Source organism: Melanerpes formicivorus, unplaced genomic scaffold (assembly GCF_026170545.1).
Source record: "Melanerpes formicivorus ecotype bairdi unplaced genomic scaffold, bMelFor1.0.p_v2 SCAF_2844, whole genome shotgun sequence".
NCBI classification, from domain to species: Eukaryota; Metazoa; Chordata; class Aves; order Piciformes; family Picidae; genus Melanerpes; species Melanerpes formicivorus.
The window spans coordinates 16,690-26,476 of NW_027145195.1; the positions used below are offsets into that span (position 1 = coordinate 16,690).

The 9,787-nt window shown below is 44.9% G+C and overlaps 1 long non-coding RNA gene across 1 annotated transcript; it reads left to right on the forward strand.

Moving 5' to 3' along the window:
- Positions 1 to 2,079: 2,079 nt before the first annotated feature.
- LOC137440359 (uncharacterized) lies at positions 2,080 to 9,480 on the forward strand. Its single transcript, XR_010987106.1, has 3 exons — positions 2,080 to 2,458; positions 4,458 to 4,511; positions 9,421 to 9,480. It is a non-coding gene; the product is annotated as an uncharacterized lncRNA (long non-coding RNA).
- Positions 9,481 to 9,787: the final 307 nt, after the last annotated feature.

The window sequence follows — 9,787 nt, forward strand, 5'->3', positions numbered from 1 at the left end:
TTCCTTGGCCTAAAAGCCAAATAACAACGTTCTTATGTGACTGCTTCTTCGGGATTTCAGATGCACATTGATTGCATTTCTTGCCAGGTTCTTAACTTGATCCCTCCTCTCCTCCCACTGCACCTCTCTATACACCCTCAAACAAGACCCAAGATATCGTAACAGTCAATTAGTTCCTAAAAATAGCCCAAACAACAACAACCACACACCCCCTTCCCCCCCCAATAATTAAATGAAATTAAAATGCTTTTTAAATGATTGAACTTGGACATGTTTGTTTACCAGGGCTATATCCAGGAACAGTGTGAGATGTAGTAAAAGCCAGGAACCATTCCCCAAAGGTATTTCAGTTGTGGCCACCCTCTTTTGGAGTATGAGTCAAGATGAGCTGGATTAACATACAACTTTTTAAGCAGACTAAACTGGTTTCTTTTGGCTGGAGCTAAGGAGTTCCCTCTCAAGTGGCTTTGCTGATGAGTTGGAGCCAGGGGCAACACCCTTTTGGAGAGGAGAAATGACAAACAAATGGGGCAGTGACTTCCCCTTACATATGTGACTGAAAGTCTTTAGCTGAAATCTAGGCACAGCTTAGAGAAGTGTTCCTCAGGTCTAGGAGTTCCCTGGAGTAGTGGTGAAGAGGCTGAGATAATGCACAGCTAAACTCCAAAGTGTTTTCCAGGACAAGTGGAAGAAAAGGAAGGATCTTGCTCCTAAACTGATTTCCTTCCTCTGCCTATCTTCAAGCCACATGCTTGGCAGTATTTGTGGGCTTTCCCCAAGCTGGCTTATCCTTTCCTCTTGCCTCTGTGCTTTTAGGTCCTTTCACTTTCCACAAACAGACACAGCAGTACATGGGGCTGTGCTGCAGCCTCCATCAGAGAAAACCATGAGGTTAATGCTAACCAGTTGCTGCTGTTGCTGGGTTAGTGTTAAGCAGATGTTCAGGCTGGTTTATTACATGACTTCAGGAATATTTACTTGATGAGTGAGTGGGGCTTGGGAAGGTGAGGTGGCAAAGTGAGTCCCCTCTTTAAGCAGCAATGATAGAATGTGGCAGCTTAAAGTGATTACCAAACTGCTGGGTTGTTTTAAAACTAGCACATCCTATTTATCATACATAACACACATGCAGGAAAATCAGATAGCATTTGTTTATGTATACATAGATTTGAAAAGATCACTGGAGGTGTTTAGGAGGAGACTTGATGGGGTGCTTGGTGCCATGGTTTAGTTGATTAGATGGTGTTGGATGATGGGTTGGACTCGATGATCTCGAAGGTCTCTCCCAACCTGGTCCTGTCCTGTTCTGTCCTGTTCTATTCTGTTCTGTTATTCTATTCTATTCTATTCTATTCTATTCTATTCTATTCTATTCTATTCTATTCTATTCTATTCTATTCTATTCTATTCTATTCTATTCTATTCTATTCTATTCTATTCTATTCTATTCTAATTTGCACACACATATACATGAGGGGCTGTGGTTATCTCTGCCAGTACAACACAGATGTGCCACAGACTGGGAGATGGGTGTGTCTTAAGCTTGAATTCTCACTGACCTCTTTAATGTGTGTTTCTAACTTCATGTGGGATTCTTCAGCTCTCTTTAAATGAGGTACATAATTTATCTGTCCATCAGCTTCAATTTTCTTCAGTGACATGGGCAGAAACTTAGTAGTAAAACAACCCCCACTCATGCAGAGAACCCTGAGCAGATTTGCAGTGGTTAGTTTGTGGTTTGTTCTACATTGGATCCCAAGGCAGACAGGGGTCTGTTTTGAGTGGTATTTTGGTGCAGAAATGGAACATTTGGAGGCAGGCATTAAAACAGCTAGTTAACATTTTTGTACTGACCAATATGAAACAATAGTGCTCTGACAAGGTTGTTCTTCACCACAATCAAGTTTTCTGTGCTATATCCACTTCAAAATACTAAGAAACAGCTTAATCATAGCAGAAATGAACATCAGGCCAATTTTCTCTCAGTCTTTCCCTGTTTCTGTATTGTAGGAGCACCTGGATAAAGGCACTGCACTGAGTTTCCTCTTTGCATTAATGATATTTATGCAAGGGGATCCGCCGACCTCATTGGCCAGCTCTTTTGTTTCAGTGGTTTAATAAGAAACTATGAAATAGACGTTGTGCAATTTCAAGACAAGTGCTCCAGGAAGCTGAAAAGTTGTTGAAGGAGCAGAGCCTGAACCAGGATTTCAGAAACATTTAATAAGCCCAAATGTAGAAATTTCACTCTCACCTCTCTGCCCTCTCGACTGAAAGGAGTCTGTGAGGCCAAGCCAAGGAAAGAATCAGGCTGACAGATGAAATTGCTTAAGTTATGAGGAACTCTTGCCTGGTGGAACTCCCGCTAGCCAGACTTGCTGCCTTTTATTGTGTGGGGATCTCTGCTGTGTGCTGTTCTTTCTTGAAGGACTGTCAAAGCTTGTGTACAAGTAACCTGGTAAGTTTTGGAAAACCCTACTTAACCTTTTGAAGCCTTGGTGGTTGCTAGCACTGTAAAAATGTCCTATTGTAGAGCAGCTCTCTAAGAATCAGTTTTTTACAAGAGTTTGAGGACTGATGTTGAACGTTTGGCTTTGTGAAGCCTGGTAAGGAAGAAACCCCACTCATCAGTCTGCCTGGGGTTTTATTTTGTAGTTTCTTTACATCTTTCTATTCCAACAGCTGCTGAAATCCCATTCATCAGGCTGTGTGAGGCAACCTGGTAAGGAAGAAATCCCCTTCCTCAGACTGCCTGAGTTTTTATTTTGCAGTTTCTTTTCATACTTCTCTTCCAGCAGCTCCTGGAATTATTATAAACACCAAAGCACCCAGAGGGTGAAGGAGAGAAACCTTTCTTCTTTCAGTTTATTCACTTAACTTACCAGTTTCAGTCTAGTCTGTGACTTTTCTTATATAAGCCTAGAAAAATTGCAAATTCACCAGAAATGGTCTGGGAATCTGTGGCTTGCACACTTATCCTGAACAAGTTTCAGATTTTTATTAGAGCTACCTGTGCTTTAAATTGTGACTATGTCTTTACATATTAAAGTAAGAGCTTGAATCTTCAATCTTGCACTTTCATAGTGCTCCTCTGAGTAGCTGAGTGGAATGTACCACTTCTCCTTCTACTGATGCATGGCAAAGCTAAGCAAAACCTCTCAAATGTAAGAAATAATCCTGCATGAGGCTTTCAGCAGTTACATCCCTGTTACTGCTTGCCTGAAATGCTGATTTGTTTAGACGATCATGCACCTTTGCCCTCCAGGAAGTGCATTTTGTGCCTTGGGGCTAAATAACCGTGGAACCATGCTGGTAAGAGCAGGCTGGATGAGGCTCTGGCCAGCCTGATCTAGTGTGGGGTGTCCCTGCCCATGGCAGGGGGGTTGGAACTAGATGATCCTTGTGGTCCCTTCCAACCCTGAATGAAACTATGAAACTATGAAACCTACTGCAGAGGACTATCACCTGCTCCATTTTATGTCATAAATTTGTCTTGACAGTTCCTTTAAAACTATTCCTTACTCTTGCATCAGTGAAAGAGTTAATTGCCTTCCCTGATGGAAGTCTATCATGCAACGATAACTTTGACGGAGATCCTTTGATTTGAGCTCAAATTAATTCAGAATAAGAAATAAGTTGCTCTCCCTCTCAGCTTTGAAAGACAGGAAAATCGCATTCACGTTCAGTGGATGTATTGTGTAAGGGATTCAGATGAGAAAAATACACTCTTAGAGTCTGAGAGCTGTAAATCTTATTTTTCACCCACCCCCACTCTGCTTATTGTGTTCACATTTGCTTTGTGACACCTTTAATTCTCGCCATTGTCACGGCGGTGTGTGCAGTTTGCTGAGAATTGCTCCCTGAGAGTTGTTTTATTAAGGGTGATCTAACCTGTTTGCAGGGAAAATAACTGAAGGCCTAACATTCAGCTCCTCTAAGGCTGTTAAATATGTCCCCAGATCATTCACAGTTCACAAGAGGAGCCTGGGTTTGCACACTTCTGATGGCGTAAAAACACAGGCACTTCAGCCCTGGAGCGCTTTCGGCAGGAGAGGAAGGGCGGTCACCATATGGCTGTGTAAAACCCCTTCAAAAGAAGGGCAGACAAAAGGCATTTAGCTTCAAGAAAGGTCTTTCCTCTGGCAAGGGCTCAAAGCCACTTGGCTTTGTCATTTATACCCAACCTACATTTGTTATTGACTTGGTGAACCAGAATCAGGAGACAGGAGCCACATTCCTACCTGAGCTAATTCTGCCAATGTCTTAGCTGGGTGGCAGTCTGAAATTAGTCTCAAGTGAGAAGCTACTGATGTGCCAGTAATAAAGTGCTTCAAATGAAGTAACATTAGTCAAAGAAGAGTTGTTTTTACAAGAAACCAAGGCTTTAACATGTTTTAATCATAGAATTTGGGGCAACATTTTGACTCTCTGTGACGCTGTGTGTTTCTCTCTTACAGGAAGGAGAACTTGGAATTGCTCCCCTTTGCAACGTTAGTGACATCACTGGGGCGGTGAGTAATGGTTTACTTTCTTAATTAATAGCCTTCTATGTTACTGCTATTGGAATAAAACGAGCACAATGCTCGCATTGTCAAAGACCTCACGTGAAAGTGTACAGTCGCCTGGCAGTATGAGTCAGCAGGTTGTGTGCTTAGATTTGGCTCCAATTGTTAAAGACTCAACTATTAGTTTTTTGTTTGTTGTTTCTTTAAAGAAAATCTGTGGAGTGTGTGGATCTCTGCCGTGAGTCACATTCACATGGTGATCTACAAAGTTCATACGTTGAGAAAACGAGAGAAAAACCTCCAAAATGCAAACCATTAGGTCTGCTTTGTTCAGCAGCCTTTGTGCAGTTAATTTGTTTGTTTGTTTTCCTTTGCTTTGCTTCCCTTTGCTTTGCTTCCCTTTGCTTTGCTTCCCTTTGCTTTGCTTCCCTTTGCTTTGCTTCCCTTTGCTTTGCTTCCCTTTGCTTTGCTTCCCTTTGCTTTGCTTCCCTTTGCTTTGCTTCCCTTTGCTTTGCTTCCCTTTGCTTTGCTTCCCTTTGCTTTGCTTCCCTTTGCTTTGCTTCCCTTTGCTTTGCTTCCCTTTGCTTTGCTTCCCTTTGCTTTGCTTCCCTTTGCTTTCCTTCCCTTTGCTTTCCTTCCCTTTGCTTTCCTTCCCTTTGCTTTCCTTCCCTTTGCTTTCCTTCCCTTTGCTTTCCTTCCCTTTGCTTTCCTTCCCTTTGCTTTCCTTCCCTTTGCTATCCTTCCCTTTGCTTTCCTTCCCTTTGCTTTCCTTTGCTTCCCTTTGCTTTCCTTTGCTTCGCTTTGCTTTCCTTTGCTTCGCTTTGCTTTCCTTTGCTTCGCTTTGCTTTCCTTTGCTTCCCTTTGCTTTCCTTTGCTTCCCTTTGCTTTCCTTTGCTTCCCTTTGCTTCCCTTTGCTTCCCTTTGCTTTCCTTTGCTTCCCTTTGCTTCCCTTTGCTTTCCTTTGCTTCCCTTTGCTTTCCTTTGCTTTCCTTTGCTTCCCTTTGCTTCCCTTTGCTTCCCTTTGCTTCCCTTTGCTTCCCTTTGCTTCCCTTTGCTTCCCTTTGCTTCCCTTTGCTTCCCTTTGCTTCCCTTTGCTTCCCTTTGCTTCCCTTTGCTTTCCTTTGCTTCCCTTTGCTTCCCTTTGCTTTCCTTTGCTTTCCTTTGCTTCCCTTTCCTTTGCTTTCCTTTGCTTTCCTTTGCTTCCCTTTCCTTCCCTTTGCTTTCCTTCCCTTTGCTTTCCTTCCCTTTGCTTTCCTTCCCTTTGCTTTCCTTCCCTTTGCTTTCCTTCCCTTTGCTTTCCTTCCCTTTGCTTTCCTTCCCTTTGCTTTCCTTTCCTTTGCTTTCCTTTCCTTTGCTTTCCTTTCCTTTGCTTCCCTTTCCTTTGCTTCCCTTTCCTTTGCTTCCCTTTCCTTTGCTTCCCTTTCCTTTGCTTCCCTTTCCTTTGCTTCCCTTTCCTTTGCTTCCCTTTGCTTTGCTTCCCTTTGCTTTGCTTCCCTTTGCTTTGCTTCCCTTTGCTTTGCTTCCCTTTGCTTTGCTTCCCTTTGCTTTGCTTCCCTTTGCTTTGCTTCCCTTTGCTTTGCTTCCCTTTGCTTTGCTTCCCTTTGCTTTGCTTCCCTTTGCTTTGCTTCCCTTTGCTTTCCTTTGCTTCGCTTTGCTTTCCTTTGCTTCCCTTTGCTTCCCTTTGCTTTCCTTTGCTTCCCTTTCCTTTGCTTTCCTTTGCTTCCCTTTCCTTCCCTTTGCTTTCCTTCCCTTTGCTTTCCTTCCCTTTGCTTTCCTTCCCTTTGCTTTCCTTCCCTTTGCTTTCCTTCCCTTTGCTTTCCTTCCCTTTGCTTTCCTTCCCTTTGCTTTCCTTCCCTTTGCTTTCCTTCCCTTTGCTTTCCTTCCCTTTGCTTTCCTTCCCTTTGCTTTCCTTCCCTTTGCTTTGCTTCCCTTTGCTTTGCTTCCCTTTCCTTTGCTTCCCTTTCCTTTGCTTCCCTTTGCTTTGCTTCCCTTTGCTTTGCTTCCCTTTGCTTTGCTTCCCTCTGCTTTGCTTCCCTCTGCTTTGCTTCCCTCTGCTTTGCTTCCCTCTGCTTTGCTTCCCTCTGCTTTGCTTCCCTCTGCTTTGCTTCCCTCTGCTTTGCTTCCCTCTGCTTTGCTTCCCTCTGCTTTGCTTCCCTCTGCTTTGCTTCCCTCTGCTTTGCTTCCCTCTGCTTTGCTTCCCTCTGCTTTGCTTCCCTCTGCTTTGCTTCCCTCTGCTTTGCTTCCCTCTGCTTTGCTTCCCTCTGCTTTGCTTCCCTCTGCTTTGCTTCCCTCTGCTTTGCTTCCCTCTGCTTTGCTTCCCTCTGCTTTGCTTCCCTCTGCTTTGCTTCCCTCTGCTTTGCTTCCCTCTGCTTTGCTTCCCTCTGCTTTGCTTCCCTCTGCTTTGCTTCCCTCTGCTTTGCTTCCCTCTGCTTTGCTTCCCTCTGCTTTGCTTCCCTCTGCTTTGCTTCCCTCTGCTTTGCTTCCCTCTGCTTTGCTTCCCTCTGCTTTGCTTCCCTCTGCTTTGCTTCCCTCTGCTTTGCTTCCCTCTGCTTTGCTTCCCTCTGCTTTGCTTCCCTCTGCTTTGCTTCCCTCTGCTTTGCTTCCCTCTGCTTTGCTTCCCTCTGCTTTGCTTCCCTCTGCTTTGCTTCCCTCTGCTTTGCTTCCCTCTGCTTTGCTTCCCTCTGCTTTCCTTCCCTCTGCTTTCCTTCCCTCTGCTTTCCTTCCCTCTGCTTTCCTTCCCTCTGCTTTCCTTCCCTCTGCTTTCCTTCCCTCTGCTTTCCTTCCCTCTGCTTTCCTTCCCTCTGCTTTCCTTCCCTCTGCTTTCCTTCCCTCTGCTTTCCTTCCCTCTGCTTTCCTTCCCTCTGCTTTCCTTCCCTCTGCTTTCCTTCCCTCTGCTTTCCTTCCCTCTGCTTTCCTTCCCTCTGCTTTCCTTCCCTCTGCTTTCCTTCCCTCTGCTTTCCTTCCCTCTGCTTTCCTTCCCTCTGCTTTCCTTCCCTCTGCTTTCCTTCCCTCTGCTTTCCTTCCCTCTGCTTTCCTTCCCTCTGCTTTCCTTCCCTCTGCTTTCCTTCCCTCTGCTTTCCTTCCCTCTGCTTTCCTTCCCTCTGCTTTCCTTCCCTCTGCTTTCCTTCCCTCTGCTTTCCTTCCCTCTGCTTTCCTTCCCTCTGCTTTCCTTCCCTCTGCTTTCCTTCCCTCTGCTTTCCTTCCCTCTGCTTTCCTTCCCTCTGCTTTCCTTCCCTCTGCTTTCCTTCCCTCTGCTTTCCTTCCCTCTGCTTTCCTTCCCTCTGCTTTCCTTCCCTCTGCTTTCCTTCCCTCTGCTTTCCTTCCCTCTGCTTTCCTTCCCTCTGCTTTCCTTCCCTCTGCTTTCCTTCCCTCTGCTTTCCTTCCCTCTGCTTTCCTTCCCTCTGCTTTCCTTCCCTCTGCTTTCCTTCCCTCTGCTTTCCTTCCCTCTGCTTTCCTTCCCTCTGCTTTCCTTCCCTCTGCTTTCCTTCCCTCTGCTTTCCTTCCCTCTGCTTTCCTTCCCTCTGCTTTCCTTCCCTCTGCTTTCCTTCCCTCTGCTTTCCTTCCCTCTGCTTTCCTTCCCTCTGCTTTCCTTCCCTCTGCTTTCCTTCCCTCTGCTTTCCTTCCCTCTGCTTTCCTTCCCTTTTTCCCCCCCTTCTTCTCAGCTATTTGATGGGAGAAAGCTTAAAATGACTGTTGTTAAAAAGGTAGTGTCCTGTAGGACTAGATTCACGTGAGCTTTCCCCAGCAGTGAGGACCATATCTGCTGTTCCCCCAGTTCAGATTTCAAATGCAGTTCGAGCTGGTGGTTACATATATTCTTTGCAGAGCAGTGGAGAAATCAGTCATCAATATTTTCCACAGAGACTAGTGGGAAGCAGCTTCTCAACACTTGATATCTGGTGAGGTTGGGTCATTTATGACACTGGGACCATAAAAGGCTGTGTTGCCATGACAATACATAGCCACATTGACTTAGAGGTTTAGGTTACTGTGTGTCCTTGCTCAGTGTTATCAAGCCTTGCTGTTGTTGGTTTTAGTTTGGGTTTTTTTTCATGAGGCTTTGTAAGGTTTGATAACAGAGTCTCCTGCTTCCAAAGTTGTTCCCTGACAGCTTCCCTTTAAAAAGAATAATGTACAGCACCATTGACAAGTGGATGGGACAGAATAAAGGAGAAGGGTCCAACATCAAATCCAAACCACATATTATTTATAAGATCATGGGTTTGAAGCCGATGCCTTGCCTGTTGGGGAGTGAGTGGGTTGTGATGAATGGCTTTCCACTGTGCTTGGCTGTGCTGCATCCTGCACCTCTGTTATTGCTCCACAGAGAGCAAGTGGTGAAATAAAGCTGGGAGAGAAGGAGCACTGAATACACCCACACACATCATGGCTGGCTGGGTGGCTTATTCCCAGAGCAAGAGTGAAGATGCACTGCTTTAGCCAGGGCTCCTCCTGCTCCTGGAGCTGTTCAGCAGCCCTTTCCCAAGGCCTCACTCTCCCAGCTGATAGTCACAGGATGCTCTGGTGTCCTGTAGTCCTTTTAAGTGCTCTCAGTATGTGCAAGGATGTCAAAGTCTTTACTGGAGCTGGCCAGCTACCTGAAAATCTCTTGTTTTGCACAAAGCAGTCTCTGAGAAGGATTTAATTCCACTCTATACATCGAGAAGGGCAGTATAGAACATAACTCCCTCAGTGTTGTAACTGAGTACCTGAAATCTTTGGTATATTTAATATTTTTGTTACAGTGTTTAAGTGCTGTAAATTCCTACTTTATTGCTTAGGAACAAGGGCACAAAGTTGGTGATGCAGAATGTTTTCCTGCAGCTGGAAATGGATGTATTGTCCTCATCCTTAGTGCTGTAGTATTCCTTCTCTTTAGAAAGGTCCTTTTCAAAGCCACTGTCTGTCTTTGCAGTGCACACAGGGATGCCAGCTTTGGAATGCAACAGTGCAAACCCAGTGCCCACTGAAATGTGTGAGTATTGCCTTAGCCGTGGCTCTGCACCACTTGTCTCCAGTCCATTGAGTACCTTATCCAATGGCAGATGTGGAAAACCTAACCAGAGCAGTGTGTCTGTGAAAAGATGTAATGTCCATATTTTTACTCAGTGCCTTTATAAATTCTCCTTTCAGAAGGCAATCCTTCTTGCTCTGGGAGTTACCTGGAACACAGAAAGTTTTTACTGTGTTTGCCAAAATGTGGGGATGTTTTACAGCTCATTAAGCTCAAACACTCGCCCAGACTCTCAAACAGAGAGAAAGAATTCAGGATTTTACTGTCC